This window comes from Myodes glareolus, chromosome 12, assembly GCF_982192425.1.
Source record: "Myodes glareolus chromosome 12, mMyoGla1.1, whole genome shotgun sequence".
NCBI lineage: Eukaryota > Metazoa > Chordata > Mammalia > Rodentia > Cricetidae > Myodes > Myodes glareolus.
Window position 1 is genome coordinate 77,237,349 of NC_142037.1, and position 19,840 is coordinate 77,257,188.

The 19,840-nt window shown below is 36.0% G+C and overlaps 1 protein-coding gene and 1 long non-coding RNA gene across 2 annotated transcripts in view; one reads left to right on the forward strand and one right to left on the reverse strand.

Moving 5' to 3' along the window:
- The window catches only part of Gpc5 (glypican 5), a 1,239,739-nt gene that overhangs the window by 676,195 nt on the left and 543,704 nt on the right, over nucleotides 1-19,840 (forward strand). The gene's annotated exons all lie outside the window — the stretch shown is intronic.
- LOC146892159 (uncharacterized) lies at nucleotides 5,130-9,148 on the reverse strand. Its single transcript, XR_015004737.2, has 2 exons — nucleotides 9,023-9,148; nucleotides 5,130-5,266 (listed from the first exon to the last, which is right to left on the reverse strand). It is a non-coding gene; the product is annotated as an uncharacterized LOC146892159 (long non-coding RNA).

The window sequence follows — 19,840 nt, forward strand, 5'->3', positions numbered from 1 at the left end:
TCAGGGGAAATACAAAGCTAGAAGTAAGAAATATACCAGACACAATCTAGCTTTTCTTCTTATGGATACTACTATCCATAGGACCCTATGCACTATGGCTACTCCAATAGACTTGTGGTGGCAGAGAACTATAGAAAAGCTTCGTCTCTGAAACTATGCCCACATACTACCCATACTTTGGTACCCACATTAAACATCTTGTGCTAATTGTTTTCCCATAGTTGATGACAATATTATCCATCTAATTGACCCTAGCCTTTTGTTAATACGTGTGAAGACACAGTTCTCCCTTGTAGACTCTCTGCACTAGACTCTACTTGGCAGGCCTCCCTCCTATCTCCAGCACCACTTGAAAACACTTATACTCTTGTTAATAAGATTTAGCTCCTTAAGCTTCCTAGACAAAAGCTACAATATACATTTAAATTATCACTCTGAACACTATAATAGACTTTTTATTGTCTTATCAGCGTGATCTATCACACAGCTTAAACAGCAGTTAGGCAGATGCAGTTATGAACTGCATGATATTTGAGAGCTGGCTACGGACAAGTTGGAGCCTCACCTCTGCTACTGTGGACTTTTTTTTAAACCTTCCTTTGTTTTCCCAAGACTAATCTGTGCAGTGAAGTGGGACTTTCTTACATCGCAGAAATGTGGCTGTCTTCCTGCAGAATCTAATCAATTCTCTAATCTCTAGCACTGTGGGTACTGAGTGAGAAAAAGCCCTCTCAACACAGGAAGCAAGAACTCCTGTCATCTCTGAACTCACTGGTGAGTACAGGAAGGTGAGAAGCAGCAATAATACCAAGCAACTAACTGCAAACAATGACAAAATATCTTTTTGCATTTACAATTGAGTGACTGTGTTATTTATTTTTTGCCTCTGCAATTGTTGATTAAATAGAGATGTGCGTAAACTGAGACCTGATAGAAATAATTAGACGAAGTTTAATTACAGTAAATTAAGAGAAGAACACACTGTGAAGCCGAAACAACAGATGGTCAGAGAAGAAAATGCTAATTTGAAACTACTAGAAACATTAAGGGAATCTAAGGAAAGAAGCAGACTTAGAGAGACACAAAAGAATTTCTTCTCATTTTCCTTCCACTGATTTGTTTTAACGTGCTTAAGCTGTGTCAGGAATGTTTTCATGTTCCCTCCTTTGTGTTACTGTTTGCTTTTCTGGAAGACATCTTATTTTCTTATGTGGTTCTATTTCATCTGAAGAGTATTTTCCAATTTAAGAACATTTTGTTTGATTTCTCTGCCAATTATCATAATATTTCAAGGATGCCAAATATTAATATTATTGCTAACTAATAGTTCAAACTATTAACTGTTCATGTGGTATGTTTATAGGAAATTCTGTGTATTTTCACTCAAGAAAAATCAATCATATGAACCAGATTTCAGGTGTCAGTATGTGCCAAGCACTGGGTGAAGGAAATCTTCTCATGCTTCCTCCAAAACTACTTCAGACTTACTAAAATTTTTTTTTTATGAAATGTTATTTGTAGACTTCCTTAGAACTACCATCTTGCATGGATAATGTTATATCCATCTGTTTTTTATTCTTATTCATAAGAGATAGGTTTTCCTGGAATTATGACATAATTACTGAAATAAACATTGTTATTTTAAGGTGAATATTGACACAGCACTAGTGAGAGTTTACGTATGACTTCTAAAATATTTTATTTCCTGGAAGTGGACTTAACAAACTCAAAAGGTCTGTCCTCTGGTGCTCAACACATGGAAATAATCACCATGCTAATGGCACCCTAGTGATTTTAGGCAAACTTATCACCACCCTGTCCTGAAGATAACGTAAATTTAATTTATCACAATAGGTCATCCTTTCTTTCATAAGTGTATTTTTTATCATTATCCACGGTAGAAACTTATTCTTAAAGCTTCATGATTCTGTTATCAATAGAATAATTTTAATTTACCATGGGAGGAAATCATTTTGATTTTGATATGCTTGTTCTAATTTATCCCTTCATTTCTTTTTTTCTCCTCAAAGGACACAGGTTCCTGTGTTCTTCAGTTAGGAACACTGGTAGGAGATATGTATTTTAAGTTCCTAGTGTATAATATCAAAAGTTGTAATGCAAATGATGCTTTTTTCTGTTATAAACCTTGAAACCTATACTTCACATCATTATTACCCTGGTGATGATAAAAATAGATCACCAAGGCCAGCTGGACTGGGACTGAACGAGCATGTGATCAAACCGGAGTCTCTGAATGTGGCTGACAAGGAGGCTGACTGAGAAGCTATTGACAATGGCACTGGGTCTTGTCTTGTCTACATGTACTGGCTTTTTGGGATCCTAGTCTGTTTGGATGCTCACCTTCCTAGACCTGGAGGGAGAGGGGAGGAACTTGAACTTCCCACAGGGCAGGAAACCCTGTCTGCTCTTAGGACTGGAGAGGGAGGAGGAGAGGGAGTGGGGGGAATGGGAGGGTATTGGGAGGAGGGGCGGAAGTGGAAATTTTTATAAATAAATAAATAAGTAAATTTTTTAAAAAAATGAATTGAAAAGATGGCTTTGTGAGAAAGCAGCTTTTTAATGTCAAATAAAAGCTTGCTTTATGACACTATACTTGTAATTCATGAAAGATTACATTGTTAAAGAGCAAAACAAAATAGTAACATAAATAAAATGTAGTTTAATTAACAAAATGTTATAGAAAAGTCATTTTAGTTTCAGTTATTGGGATGACTAGTGTTTTTATCAACCTTACATAAACGAAAGTCTCATAGGAAGAGGGACTCAGTTGAAAAGAAGCCTCTATCAGACAGGCCTGTGAACAAGCCTGTGGGACATTTTCTGTATTGGTCATTGATGTGGGAAGGCCTGGCCCACTGTAGATGCTTGCGTCCCTGGGAAGGTGCTCCTGGGCATATAAGAAAATAGATTAAATGATGGAGCAAACCAGTAAACAGCACTTTCCCACAGCCCTTGCCTCTAGGTCCCTACCTTGAGATTCCAAAGTACTTTGATAATGGATTATTATGTGGGAGTATAAACTAGGTGAGTCCTTTCCCACCTAAGTGCCTTATGGCCATGGCGTTTTATCACAGCAGCAGAAAACCTGCCTATGACACCTGTCATTACCGCTTTAAGATAATTTTGTGTTACATCTATAGGTGAATTCTTCTTTTAAGAGTTTGAATGGAAGTAAAGTATCAACTATCAGTGGATCATGGCACATTGAAAAAAAAATGCAGCATCCAGGACATGCACACATCTGAATATCTCTTTTTAATCAAATTACTTTAAGTTTATAATCAAATTATTTTTAACAACAGTGTAAAACCAGTTTGAAACATAACAGTGCAAAAATGAAAAAATAAGTAATCATTTGAAGAAAACTACAATTTCTCTGAGCAACATTTCTGCACTATTAAAAAGAAACCATGCAAACTTTAGACATTAGTCTTGCTATCAGAATTTAGAAGCTGTGTTGCTAATATTGTTAAGCAAAAACCCTTCCTTTTGCTTCTTAGGAAAGCATACGGTAAAAAAAAAAATAACCTTTAGATAATTTTGTTGTGGTCCAAGAAGAGATCTCTACTGTCAGCTCTTTAAACTGGTAATCAAAATTAGATTACTGGTGAGATGCAATGCTTTACAGAAGTTAGGCCTTGTGCTCATGACATTTACAAACTGTGCTCTATAGTTTAAATGTACAAGAGAAAACCAGCACAGCTAGCTTGCAATGCTCTCTTTAGCAGGGCAAACTTGAGAAGTTATACCTGGACTAACTAGGGATGTGAAAAGTGAGCCATTTACCAAGATGCTATTGACAATGTAGTCTATGGTGAATGCCCAACGGCCAGGTGTTTGGAAACTGAGTATGTATCTACCCCATGCCTGCATGACGAATATTTAATAGAAAGATTGTTCTCATAGGTTTTAATGTGGTTCTTTTGTACATACATGTACAACACCATTGGTGGGGGAATTAAGAACAACCTCTTTGGCTGTACTTAAAAGAGACATTTAAAAAGCCTTGAGTTTGTTTGCTTACTGGCTTTGACCTATGCTCTTTGACCTTTTTAGCAACCTCTCTTTGTTTTATAAATAATTTTTCTTTGATAAATTGTATCTTTGAGAACAGCAGCATGTTGAGTTCTATAAATCATGTAAGAAATCTGCCAACCCCATAGCAGTGTTTGGAACCTCTGACATGCTGTCTTAATTTCACCACGCACTGTTGCTGAGATAGTCTTAGCCCCACACTATGCCCTGCCTGGTGGATAATGTTTCAATATTGACTTATATCACACCACTCCCCCCAAAAACCTTGACTTTCTTACTGTTATTAAACAAAACATAGCTCTAGGGTATCCTAACTTAAACTAACTATATCCCGTTTATTTAATTCATGCCATTAGTTAATCTATCTCACATTATGGGTCTGACTATATGTCACTTTTCTCCTCTTTTTTTCAAGTTGTGTGTGGAATGACATTTTTGTTGTCATCTCTAGCTGCTTGGACTCTGAAAGAGTTGTGGTTTTGACTTTACTGAATGTTCACTTTCCTGATGGTGTAGTGCTGGTAACAGGACATGACTGAGGTGGACACTGTTTTAGAGCCTCCAGCAGATCTGTACCCTGTCATCCAGAAACAGAGGACTCAGAGTCTCTGATGGTAGGTCTGAAATGAACGATAGCATTTGTTGGAAATAAAACAGCTTAATGTTGTGTAAGTGATTAGCAAAGTCTAATAACTTTGATTAATTGACCTGAAATAAAATACAAGAGGTTTTTTCCAACTTTTTGGACACATATGAAAGAAAGTAAACTTGCTCCAGACAACTGAGTTATTATCATTCAATTATGAAACAATGCGTGTATACATACACCCGAACATGAACTACTTCTAAGTTGGAAAAGAAATTTCTAAGGAAAATAAACTAATGCCAATCATAAGTTCTCCCCCAATGCCCCTGTAAACTTTTTCCTAAAGTCTTAATTTCATGCCCTATTTCATATTTTCTATTTCTGTTAATATTACTTAGCTCTAATAGTCTAACTATTAACTATAAGGTTCTAACTAAAGGTTAAAAATTAATGCATAAATCTTCAAAAATAAAGACTAAAGATAGCATTGTGTTTTAAATCTATTTTTATTTAACCTTGATATAATACAATTGTCAAGGGAATAAACACCAAAGTATCCTGGAGATCAAATTCCATGTTGATTCTTTGGGAGATTCTTCCTTATTTATATAGTTACTTGCCAAACTAAAAAAAAAAAAAAAAAAGATTAACCATTTTAATGCTACGTTATCCTCCATAATTATAACATATTCAACACAATAATTTCTCTTCTTCCTCTTAAAAATGTTCCCAGTAATGATAGCACAATGTCAACAGGAGATAGACTGAAAAACATTGGGGTGCAGAGCATGAGAAAGACTGAGTGAGGGAGTGTGGAGAGGTAAGAAGTACACTTAACCACGGGAGCCTGGAAACCCCTCAGTGTAGGCTTAGCACCTCAGAGGATCAGTGGTGGCAAAGTGGACTGTCATACATGGAGCTGCTAGAGAATGTGATGATTGAGTTACTTATTCAGACAAGATTTCATTCTGTACATCTTAAACAAACAAAAAACAGATGCATGGTTGCCATATAGAAAAATTAAATTGAAGACTCTGTGTATGGCAATCTTAGATGAATTACTGGAGTAAACTGAGTCTCCTAGTGCAATCGATGAACTTCTCTAAAGTGAACGTTGTCTTCCAGATCTTTTTTTTCTTTATTTCCAACTGTCAGGGACCATCTTCCTATTTAACAGGGTAGGGGCATGAAGATTAGGAAAATGTTGAGTAGAAGGAGCAGAGATAAGAAAGAATCACTAAGACATAGGATAGTAACAGGCAGGCAACTCAGTGAATCCTGAATGCTGAATTCACTTGTGTTTATTTTCCATACACTTTTATACTTCAATACAAAAGAAGGGAAAACAAAAGACTGCTTTAACATGATACAAAGGACAATTAGAGCAGTTATTTGCTTCAGTACTTTGAGCTATCAAGTCATTGATTCATAAGAAAAGCATTCTGTTGTTTAGGCAGTGAACCAACCCCAGGCCAAGTATTCTGAAGGCAGCCACTTCTTAGGTCAAAACTCCTATTTCAAAAGAAGGTGCAGAAAGTATGCTTGAATTTCTTGACCTCTGATCCAGGCGAAGTAGATCAGCCAGTATGGGCAATCTTAATGTTCAAAAGACCAAGTAGCTACACCCTAGCTCTGGGTGCATAAGCACACTTGTTGTCAATAGCCTGGATCAAGCTAAAACTCTCTGACCTTCAGATAAGGTGGAAATAGGCTCACATTTTTGGGCCTCTACATCCAACCATATGTATCAACTGTCAAAGAAATCAGAGTAATATGAGAGGCAATATGTTCCCAGTGAGATTCTGTGGTGGTGTGAAAGAAAATGCCCTCCAAAGATAGCAGCTCTATTAGAATATGTGGCCTTGTTGGAGGAAGTGTTTCACTGTGGGGGTAGGCTTTGAGGTTTCTTTTCCCCTTGTTTCCCTTAGTGTGACTGTCAGTCTACTTCTAGTTGCCTTCAACTTGTAGCACTCTGAACTCCAGCACCATGTCTACTTGCAGGCTGCCATGTTACCATCCTGATGGTAATGGACTGGAACTCTGAAATTAAAGGAGCTGTTCTAACTAAACGGTTTTCTTTATTAGAGTTGTCATGGTCATGGTGTCTCCTCACAGCAATAGAAACCCAAACTAAGACAGATTCCTTCAAAGGATTACATGGTATCAGAAAATACATAAACAAATCATAATTCTCTGTCTCTTGGGCTCACAATTTCTGCCATCCAGAAGGTGGAAACAAAAGAATAGTGAATTCAAATTCAACCTCAGCTACATATAGATGCTCCACCTCAAGAATCATATAAAACAAATATAATTTAAAAGAAATAAAAGCTCTACAGTATTTACTATAAAGTAATAGAAATAGTTATATAAAAGTAAAAGGAGATTTTATTAGACAAATCTAAGAAGCAATACATATGTTCAGTAGTCTTAAAAACGGTAATAAAATTAGGAACACAAGAAGAATCAAGAAACTGGATTTTGAAAGAAAAGACACTAAAATTTTCCCAGCATTATGAAGCATATGAGAGTTTAGTTTAAAGACACTTTTAGAGGAACCTTCAAAAATCTTTAATTTAAAATCAACATTCCTTTCATTTACCTATCAAGAAATATGTGGAGTACACAAGGACAGCCCTTGCATTAATATTATTTTCAAATATTACATTTACTTTTTTATGGCTATTTGCATGCATTTGTATATAGATGATTATGTCAGGATATCAGACAGACTTTTGGTGAAGCAGGATATTCTCAAGGGCTGCCCTACTTTGCCTTGGCAAGTTCAGCAATAACTTTCTTTTTTGTCCACATTTTCCAATTTGGAAAGCATACTGTCAGCAGTTGAGGCAATAATACTTTCTTGCCCAGTAGTTTACTTTTGTCACAAGGAAAGTAATCTCCATGTGGAGTTTCTTCAATGCCCATCATCTGCTCCGAGGTATATTTGTGCAACCAGGAGAAATCATGTCTCATTGTCATAAAAGAGAACCTATTATTAAAACATCTTAAATGGCATATTCTGCAGATCTCTGAAGTGTTTGAAAATGACCTACCTATCTAAAATATTTATCTGTCTGACCTGGAAAACATACCCAATAGGACTACAAGTTTGATTGTAATAGGTGCTTAAAATACTAACTAAAATTTCCTTATTATCTTAAATAGTTAGCAATAATAACTTTCAAGGTCTAGAAATTTGCATTACATTGTTAAATGAATTGTATAGTTACAATACCTTGAACAAGAGTAGAATTTATGTACAGTAAGTTCTAACCAAAATAATCTCAACTTTGTATCAATATACAAAAGCCATATCAATGCAAAATATTTAAAGTTAGTGGTCACTGTTTTAGTTTAAAAGTAGAATTAATAATCTACCTTTTCATCCTATTTCTATATCTCCATTTTTTTCAGAGTAGAATCAATTGTCTACCTTTATATCCTATCATATCTATATTATCCATTTTTTTTCAAAGCAAGAACCCTAAAAACTCTTTGTTCAGGGGTGGGGGTGATCCAGGGAAAGCCTATAACCCTCTGGGTGAAAAGAAGTCAAAGAGCCTGCCATCTGCAGTGTCAAAATGTGAAATCAGCTAATTCCTATGGCATTTGGAATGCCAATGCCTATGGAGTTGGGGTCTATGGAGTTTGCAGCAAAGAGACTGCAACAACGACAACAACAACAACAAAAAATTCCAAACTCACTTAGACGTTTAGGGGGAAATAAAAGAGGAGAACCTATCTAGCAAGGCAGTGACTCCGATGGGAGCCCATGTGCAGCTCCAGCCTGTGCAGGTGGCTGTAAAGCCACAGGCACATGGCTTTTTGATGAATTTGTGTCCTAAATTTGGACAAAAGTATAAACTGTAAAACTGATTTATCCTAACTTCTATGGGATGGCAAAACAGAGCCACAGGTAGAAGAGAATATTGACAAACCCAAAGCCCTGAGTTTGGTCTCCAAGACTCATTTGTTTAAAGGAGAGAATCAACTTCTACACATTGTTGCCTGACATACACGTATATCCCTTGGCATGTACATGAACACACACACACACACATGCACGTGAACATGCACATGAAAAGGTGCATAGACACACAGAAAGAAATACATATGTAATTACTATTTATTATTATTATTATTATTATTATTATTATTATTATTATTATTATTGTAGTAGTAGTAGTAATAGTAGGAAGTAGTAGTATTTTCGAGACAGGGTTTCTCTGTAGCTTTGGGGCCTGTCTTTGAACTAGCTCTTATAGGCCAGGCTGGTCTCCAACTCACAGAGATCCACCTACCTCTGCCTCCAAGTGCACTGCCTGGCATAATTATCACCATTTTTAAGAATCCTATGGCTGTTAATTCTCATTGTACCTGGATGGTTTTGGAATCAATGTGGCAGTAATCTCTGGCCTCATCTGTGAAGCTGCGTCCAGAGAAGTTTGCCTGGGAAGGGAGGATGCACCCTGGATGTGGTAGCTTCATGCTGTGTAATGTGATAAGAACTGGATGAAAAAGAACAAAGGAGAAAGCTTAGGACAGTCAGTTCTCTCTGCTTCTCAAGTGGAAGAGGGTATGAGGCGCTGACTGGGTCTCCATCCACCCTCCATCAAAACAAACTCCCCATTCCAGAGCAGCCAGCAAAACAACTACTCTGGTCTTCATCAGGCTCCAAGAGGAGAGGGGCATCAGAAATGTGATTTGAAGGCAGCCATGTTCCTAGTACAACAGAAACTCAATCAGCAGTATCTGAGATTCCTAATTCAATTGGTGGCATTTGAGTGTATTTGTATAGGTAGGGTGGCAAGTCTCTGAAAACACAGCTGATTCATCTTAAAAGACTCCCTTAGGAGCCAGGAGTGGGAAATGGGGTTCCAGAGACATCACTAATGATTGTGTTCTAAAAGTCACTAGTCTTCAATCACAGGGTTTTTTAATTAAACTATAAATAATATTTATAACAAGTTTTTAAATTAAAATACTACACTGATGAGACATAATAATATGCTTAATATTCATTTTGTCATAGACCATACCAACACGCTTTTGTTTTAAAATTAAAAAATAAGCAAAATCATCAAACCTTTACATAATTTTTTTATTTTAGATTTATTAATTGTATTTATATTTTATTTTCTTGAGTAACTTTAAATTCTGAATAGAGTAAATGCTTTTAATTTGAGATTCCAAGAAAGAAAATAGAACTCAAATTTACTGTAACAGCTGAGCACTGTGGGGTGCTCAGATAGATAGGCTATTTCAGATAGATTGCAGTCTACCTGAAATCCTTTAAGGAGCTGATGCTCATTATACATTCATAGCTAAGTTGTGACATCTGTCCCCTTGAGGGTCATCATATATAGTTTTCTGTGTGAAATTCAGCAATGCAATTTATATTTACTGAGATTACAAGATTACTCTTTGACTTTTCCAAGACTTAAAATTTTAAGTTTATGAACAACATAATGACATATTTAGAAAAGATATTTTATTTCATTTTCTTTTTGACTTAAGAATCTTAGTAATAAACCTGCAATCCCAGTAATATCAGGTGCCTGCAAAGCACAAGGAAGAATATCGTGAGTTTCAGATGAGACAAAGATACTTCGTGAGACTGAGGAATGAAGGGGCGTGGGGAAAGGAAGGGAGGAAAGAAAAAAAGGAGGGAATAATAAACAAACAATGAAGGAAAGAAGGAATGAGAGAGGGGGAAAGAAATAAAAGAAGAGAGAAGGAAGAGAGGAAAGAAAAGAAGGAAAGAAGAAAGGAAGGGAAGGAACGGAGGGAGGGAAGAAGGGAGGGAAAAGAACAGAGGGGAAGCCCTTGTACATTCTGATATCAGGTCAGTAAAGTGATCATGACTGCAGGATTTTTTTAAGTCTGAAGTAAATTACATGAAAAATTTTAGTAGCTGCTCAGTATATGGTAGATAAGAAGGTAGTTCTAATAAGAATATGGACAATTTCACATACTGAGCTGTCTTCCTTTAAAAAAAATTAACTTGCAAACCATCATACTTTAAGCTTTTCTCCTTTCCCATGATTTGCCATAGTTTATTTTATTCTTTGCCAACAAAGAAAGTTCCAAGGGTGAAATAGCTATCTACATGGCCATTAAGCATTTCCTCCAGAGTTCCCCGTTCAATCTAGTCAAAATGATGCTAATTAGTCTTAATTGTTCAGAGAACACCTGTGAGTCCACTAATAGATGCTGAGATGCCTAATAGTAACCCGAGAAAACCCCCTTAGATAAATTAAATTCTCTCATTATGTGGTAAAAATGGCTCCAATTCAACTGGCATTTGTTTGCCCATTTTCACTAAGTGTGGAAATACACAAATCTAGGCTTGCATAGTTTTCTAGTGTCTGCTGACTTCAGAAAACTAAGAGCAACATTTCAAAATGCAAAGATTTGCAGAATGGCAAAGTAAATTTTAGGCCTTGACTTTGTTCCTGAAGGAATAAGTGAAATTCCATGAAGCCCTTATCACTGTAACCATTTTGATAGACTCTGATATGACTATTAGTTCTGAGTCTCCTTTTCTAATTTCTTCTCAGTTAAGTATAGAACTGAAAGTAACAAGGGCTTGCACCATGCAGTTAGCTGTGTTGTATCATAATTATTGGCATGTCCATAGAGACAAATGCAGGGAGTGTGACACAATGTATAGATGTCGAAGTAGAAGAAAGATAATAAGTAATAAACACACAATTAAGATTATTTTTCTTTCTGTGATATCACACTTAGGTGTCAAGTCATATGGAAAAAGCAGTTTTGTTTCCCCATTTTCGTAAGAGTCCTAGCAGCTTTCATATTCTTTATATCTGAGTTCAGTGAGGTGATTTCATGGATGTCAGACTGCAGTTGCCAGGTTCAGCCGTGTTTCCCATGTGTCTGCCAGATGTAAGTTACCATTTGTCAGTGTTCAGAGCCATGCCTATCATAGGTTGAGAGTTTCCTTAACCACCAAACAAACCAACAAGCAAAGCATGTTTACCACTCCTATATATTTCTCCAATGATGGCATTTTACAGAATAGATGGTTCAGTAAATTTTGAATTAGTGAATTAATTATGATTGCGTTCAGAACCAGTGCTTTAATAAGTATAACTGTATTATTGTTTAATCAAGTCAGTACACTTTGCTGCTGTAAAACAGTTGAGAATATGCAACATGTACCTATTTCTAACATAAACAAATATCATTAAGTGTGTTATTGAAGCTATTATCTAAAGTTCTATACTTTATTGACCATTCAAGCAAGAATACTGAAGCTGTTTTCAGGACAGTCTTCAACCTGACCTGAGGAAATTCTTCAGCTGTCTGAATGGTGCTCTTTTAAAAATTGTTTGAACTAAATTGAGCATTGCTATCATATCTAAATGTCAGCCACTCTTTGTACTGATGTGCAATCTTTTGGACTGCCTATCTCTGGATAATTGCTTTATTGTCACTCTGGCTACAAAATACGCTTGTGCTTGGTCATCATCATATCAGGGAATGGAGAGCAATGCCCTTGGCTCCACATCAGAAAGCAAGCCTTCAGTGTTGAACCTGCCTCAAGCATAAGAGTTAATTATGAATCAGGATACGGGGGCAAATGAAAATCCATGGTATTATCAACTTCCAGATTATATGAGGGAGAGCAAAGTCTGTAGTGATTAAACAGGCATTCTGACTTTTCTATGGTTCTCAGCATTTCACACTTTATGCATTTAAAGCACTAATGGGCTGAGACCTACATCAAACATCTGTTTATCGAATGGAGTTTTCAATAGTGTGCAGGCTGGCAGAAAATCTATTCTATATTTTTCATTAAAAGTATTCTTTGAAACTTTTGTGCGTGTGTACAGTGTACCAAGATCATATCCTTTCCTCTCTCTCACACTGTAACTCTTATTACCTACTCAACATTTTTCTCATTCCCAAATTCATGTTCTTTCTTTCCTGCTTTTTTCTTTGTCCTTCCTCCTTTTCTTCTTCTGTTAAAATAAAATTCACTAAAGCCAGTTAATCTTGCCTATATATGTCTGATAGTAAGGTCAGTCTCAGGGGCAGCTTACCAGTGGCTACACCCCTATGAGAAGTGATTCTTCCCGCCCTCAGCAGCCATCAACTACTCTTAAGCTGGGGTGAGTCCTCAGGGACCCATACCTCATCAGTGCTGGAATCTTAGCTGGTGTGATCTTGTTTTGTGAAGACAACCTGCTCTGATAGTCCTCTATGCACTATCCATGCATCACCTGGAAGACAGCATTTTCAAACTCTCTTCTCCATCCTATGGGTCTTACAGTCATTTTGCCCACTTGTCCACAATGTTTTCTGAACCTGGGGTAGGGGAGACAAACATAGATGCTCCATTTACAGCTTCTATTGCTGAGTACTCGCCAGCACTTGTTCCTAGCATTTGACCATAAATGGTATTGACGATCCTAAGAGATATGAAGAGGATGAACTGGGGTGGGGGTGGGGGGTGGAGATGAGGGTCAGTTGTTAAGGTTGAGGGCTCTGGTCCATTGAATGCCTCAGTCAGTGTTCCCAAGAGGAATAGAACTGATCTGATAGAATGAATGTATATGTCTATGTGTATATATGTGAGTGTGTTTCCTATATGTAAATATATACATAAATAAATCACATGTGTATTTATATATAGGGACTATTGTGTGTGTATGTGTGTGATTTATTATATTGGTTTACAGACCATGGTATACCTAGTCCAACAATGGCTGTCTAACAATGGAAGGTCCAAGAATATAGAAGTCATTCAGTCCACAAGTTTGTCTTAGTATACACTAGAATCCTGAAGAAGCAGGCTCTAATACCAGTGAGGAATGCACTTGCTACATGGAGTTAGAACATGCAGTTAAAGACAAGCAAGCTTTCTCCTTTCTTTATATACGCTGCTGGTGTGACCCAGATTAAAGGTAGATCTTCCCACCTCAGAGATAGAGATTCAAGGAGTATTTTGCCACTTGGATAACTCCAGATTAAAAGTGGGTCTTCCTGCTTTGAGTGATTTAGTTAAGGGAAAAACATCCCTCATAGATTTAGCTAACTCCAAATTTAGTCAAGCTGACAACCAAAAATAGCCATCACAGATAAGAACGTATGAAAACAAAAAGACAAATGAAAAAAATTATTTAAAAAATTTAATTACCTAAAAGGAGTTTTAAGTGTATCTTAATCTAAATAAACCAATTATGTGTAAAAGTCATCCAAAAACATCTATTACAATAAGAAGAGATGTTTAAAAATTGGTATTTTAGTCTAGGTTTTCTGCTCTTAGTAAAGGTACCCTTCTCTTTACTTATTGATATTGTACCTACTAGTGGGCACTATAATCATCAGAGAGGTTTCTTCAATTATTCAAATATTAAACATTTCATTTATTAGATTGCCTAGGTACAAATTCTATAACAAAGGGATATATTTTCTGCAATTTACAAACTGCTTCCATAGTTTAATTTTGCAATTTTTTATCCATTTCTTCCAAAGTTTCTGGCTAAGTTAAATTCTGTACATGTAAAATGAATGCTTCTTGATTCAGTACAGTGGCTCAAATCTTTATCTTTCTGTCCTACATTTGAGGGGATAATTAGCTTGGCAAAATGATCTCTTTTGATTAGTAGTTCTGACACAAGATCTCTCTAACAAAGTCCAAATAAGATGGTGTGCTTTATATTCTGCATAGGGCCTTTTCTCTGTTGTTACTGATCACAATTTATTGTAGCCCCTTTTCATAGATTCTCCTATTTTTCCTCATTCTGTGATTAAATTGTTTTGTTTCCCTTGCAGTCATATTCTTATATTTCCATGATCCATTTTTCTACACTCTTTTACACTTGACACTGATGGTACCTGGTGGATTTAGTTATACTTGAAGCTAAGATTGTTGCTAACACTGTAACACTGGTTTTTAAAGAACTCTCCACTCTTTTTAGAAGCACTTATTGAATATAAAATGTTGTTATATCCCTTCTTTCTGATAGCTCACATAGAATAGCATTCTTTCTCTGCTCATAGAGAGGTCTGACCTCTGTTTTTGTCTGAAAGCCAGCAATTTTCATTGTAGGGTCATATTATTGGAAGCTCTAATTTAATAAGATCACCTTTAAATTCACTTTAAAATGTTTTCCATTTTCAGAAAGAAAATGTTGTCATGAATGTTAGACTGTAATTGCTTTAAACACAGTCAGTTTCTATAATGCAACTCTAATTTACATTGTTAATTTCAAAAACAAAACTCATAGACTCTCAGGGATGAGGCTGACATCTAAAGACACAACTTAAAATTGGATGACGAGAGAATATTTGAAAGAGAGTATTTTGTAATACCAATACAATGTCCTTCCTTATGAAATAATATAGGCTATTTAAGTAATGTTAGTAGTGTCTTAATTCTTATATCATCCATTTTTGAAATGCTTCTCATGTGTTGGATCTTGTGCATCTCAATGGAAAAGACTTAGACTTATCTGTATGTCATAAAAGCCAGAAGACAGTCTCTAGTGTTGATCCTTATGTTCTACCTTGTTCTCTGCTATATATACCAGTCTCTCTTTGAGTTTATGGTTTAATATTATAACCAGAACAATTATCTACACTTATCTTATACATGCATTGTCTTGGTTAATGTTTCTACTGTTGGAATAAAACAACATGACAAAAGTAATTGGGGAGGAAAGAAATTGTTTTGGTTATATTTCCATATCACTGTTCGTCACTGAAGGAAATCAGGATAAGAACTCAAACAGGGTAGGAACCTGGAGGCAGGAGATGATAAAATGGCCATGGAGGTGTTCTGCTTACTAGCTTGTTCATCATGACTTGCCCAGCCTGATTTCTTATAGAACCTGGGACCACCAGCCCAGAGAAGGAATTATATACAATGGACTGGGTCTCCCTTATCAATCACCAGATAAGAAAATGTCCTAAACCTTGCTCACAGCATGATCTTGTGAAGATTTTTTTTTCAGCTGAGTTTCCTCCTCTCAAATGACTTTTTTGTTCGTATCAAGTTGATATAAAAATCTACTACAAACATCTAAGATAATTTTCAGATATTCAATCATTAAAACTGTTATTTGATTATTTGAGGATTATATGCATTACATTGTTTCAACTCTGTGGACATATAAAACAAATCAATTATGAGTGTGTATCCTATTGATATAATATTATATTCTTTTGTGCTTATGATAAATTTGCATAATGTCCCCAGGACTCTACCTTTTTGCATGAAAAAATTTCTGTATTGTCTGGTTTGATTTTACTATTGTTTTCTAGTTACTATTTTTCTCCTTGCTAACTTAAATTGTTGAGTTGTATCTGCGTGTGATTGTTACATTAAATGTCTTTTCATGGCAATGTAATTACCTACACACTTTAGTTATCTGTTTTACTAAACTATCTGTTTCTTATTCTTTATTGTATTCATGAAAACATTCAAACCTTGAGAGGTTAATCTGGGAACTGACCCCATACTCTGCCCCTGAGTCTTTCTGTGGTAACAGATGTCATGGCAAGAGTGTTTGGGATTTGCTATATCTTCTTGTTGACCAAGTCTGTTGCCTTATTAGGGTTTTTACTGCTCTAAAGAGGCACCATGACCAAAGCAATTCTTATAAAGGACAAAGTTTAATTGAGGTGATGGGTTTACATTTCAGACGTTCAGCCCACTGTTATCATGGCAAGGAGCATGACAGCATTGAGCAGAGATGGTGTTGATTACATCTTGATCAGAAGGCAACAGGAAGTGGACTTAGACTCTGGGCTGTATCTTGAGCATAGGAAACCTCAAAGGCTATCTCACTTCCTCCTACAAGGTCATCCTTACTCCAACAAAGCCACACCTCCTATTAGTGCCTTTCCCTATGAGCTTATGGGGCTAATTTCATTCAAACTAATTTCATACCTGTGTAAATTGAGAGCTGCTAAATCTTCAAATTTGCTCTATAGTACTGAATAGAAAACCCCCATAATACAAAACAATTTTGCATACTATATCAAATACATTTATACTATATGATGTTTTATACATATTTCCAAAGACATTTAAGCTTATGGCATCATTGATGATAGTAGGAAATCATGCACATTTATGCATTAAAAGTGTATTTTTCACTTCTTAGTATAGTCTCAAACTTCTGTGATTATTAACAAAATGCATTTTAGAAACATTACTAGTATTATAGAAAAATCCACAGAAACATTAACCACCTCACAACCAATTCCTTCATTCTTAATTCTCAGTGCCACAAATCTATGTTCCTACTTCACATATCTGCCTGCTTGGGGTATTTCTCTAAATGAAAATATATAACTCTAGATTTGAGGGCTAGCTTTGAAACGTTTTTTTAAAAATCCATCTATGCTATTGTATATATTTCTCTTTATGAAAGAATAATCAATTGACATTTTTTACATTACACAAATACACCCATATCTAAGGGAACTTTTGATACTGCTGTTACAAGTTTTAGTTGTTTAGTACCAGTTTTATTCTTGAATTAAGACTTAAAATCATTCTTACAGTGCATGATTGACTAGACAGACTCTTCCTCTGTGGCATGAAAAAGAAATATATCTTCATATTATCACATATTTTTTGGTCAAAATATTTAAATTATGTATTCTGAGATGACATGTTCCCTAATGGTTGATCTAATGTTTCACTTCTAACATGCAACAGAAGCAAATCTTCCTTGGGTATTGGCCCTTTGTTCACATCTGATATGAAGCTCCTACACCATCTTTAAACTTGCACCTTTTCTCAAAGTTAAAAGATTACTTACATTATTGAATGAATTATTGCTTCTTCGCTGTCTGACTTTGCAATGTACATTTCATATTGAACCCTAATCCTCCTGTACAATTATTAAGAAGTGGAGCCTTTGGAAAAGAAGTGACTAACTTATCAGGAGTTCACGGGCTGGTTGGGAATAAGAGCCTATAAAAGAATCTCAGAGAGCTGCTGATGCTGATGCTTCAGCCAGAGGCTCCAACTGAGAAATAAAGGACAGTTGCTTCAGACACTGAATTTGCCATCACGTCGATCTTGAATTTTCCACTTGCTAGACCTTCCAGAGACATATTCCTATTATGTATAAACACCTGTTCTATGGTGTTTCGACAAAACACCATGAATGAGCTAAGATGGCATCATCTTTGTCCTTTTCATCTCCATCTTTCGATTACAATTACTGCCAGTGATGCTTGACATGGTTATCTGTGCATCTAGTGTTTTAACTTCTGTCTAGAGATACCTTTGCTTTTGGTAGAAGGGTTCAAATTTTACATTCACTATCACCCTGTACATCATTCTACCCACACAAGAGGAACAAGATGATCTTATTTCTTCAGAATGAACATATAAGCTCTTTATTTTAGCCACAGCCTTGGTCAGCCTAGCAATCCAGACTAGATACAACTGCATGAGATTATTGCTGGTCTAATGGGCAAGAGTCTTTTGCCATATGCCCTGATTACTGGAGTTATTGTGAGCCTGAATTATTATGATCTTTCCTGTCCTTATACAGACAAATTCTTCTAAAATAAACACATATAAAAGTTGGCAATATTCTGATGTGAAGCAAAGATGTGAGACAGTGGTACCTGTATGTCTAGATCCAGGTACTCCTGAACTTGGTTATAATTTTAACCCTTAGTTACATTAAAAAGCAAATTTTCATTCTTTCAGTCATTTAATGATTCAATTTTTATTACTTCAAATTGAAATAATCTTAAAGACAAAGTCCGTAAATAGACTAAAAAGTAACCATGGTAGAAATGTAAAAAGATCAGTAAAATTAAATGTTTTCCAAGTTCTTTTCCTCACCACTAATCCAGTTCTTATTTTAGATTGAATTCTTTTATCTATAATAAAAACAATTATTTGATAATTTATTTAATTTAAATATAGCCTTATAAATTATATTCGAGGCTTTATTTCCTGTTTACAATATGCTAGTAACATTACATTAATCTTTACATAAATAATCACTTGTGATTCAAAGATATCGCCAAATAATGGGATGGTGTCTTGAAACTATCACCCAAGTTAGATTATGCTGAATTGTGATTGTTATAGAAACAAATAAAGAAAAAGAACATTATCTGTGGTCGAAAAGTCTGTGAATGCTACAAGATAGAGTAGCTGATTTCGATTTTCTATGTAAGAAGTGGATCAAAGTACAAGGCAAATAAAGGACGAAACAGATCCTCTCAGGAAATGGTTTCAATACAGTCCAGATATTCCCTTCCTTACATGAAAATCCTTGGGAGAGATACTTTATAATCACATACTAGATGATTAGAGTCTCAGATTGCAGTGTATCCTCCCAGTGATGGTGGTTGTGGAGTGGAGTGGATAGATGGTTGAGGCTCATTACAGGAATGGAATCCTGTAGCCCTTGCCAAGGACAATGGCGTTGGGCTTTGATTCTACTGCATGTACTGGCTTTGTGGGAGCCTTGTCTGTTTGGATGTTCACCATCCTGGACCTTGGGGGAGCGGGGAAGACCTTGGACTTCCCATGGAGTAGGGAACCCTGACTGCTCTTTGGCCTGGAGAAAGAGGGGGAGAAAGAGTGGGGAGGAGGGGAGGGGAGGGAAGTGGGAGGAGGGGAGGAGGTAGAAATATTTAATAAAAATAAATAAATAAATAAAACGATAAATATAAAAAAACACCTAGAAAATCATTGCTTTATCTGGTTTTACTCCTGGGAAACTGACTATGACAATAGCAATTATGGTGAACACCATGACATGTGTCATTTTCCATCTTAAAATGGAGATTAACTGCTGGGGGATATATGTGTCTTTGAAGTCACCATACCATTTCTATCTTCCAGTAAAGGGGGCTTTGAAATGTCATCTTAGAAAAAAAAGTTCTTATGCAGGTATTCTGTGTACATAAGTTTCAGTGCAGAAGTTTCTCTGACTTATAGACTCGCTCTCGCAGAAGAGATTTCATCTTGGCAACTAATACTTTCTGAACTCAAATTCTGTGACTGCAGAAGCTATTATAGCCAAGGAAAATAGGGGAAAATCAGAAATCCATTTGCTTCATCAGTTTTCCCCACTCTACCCAATATTAAATCCAGCTCTCTGCAGGACAGCATCTAATTTATTTTAAGTGACATATCAACCTCCGCCTCCTTACCTTAGGACCATTTCCAACAACCATCTC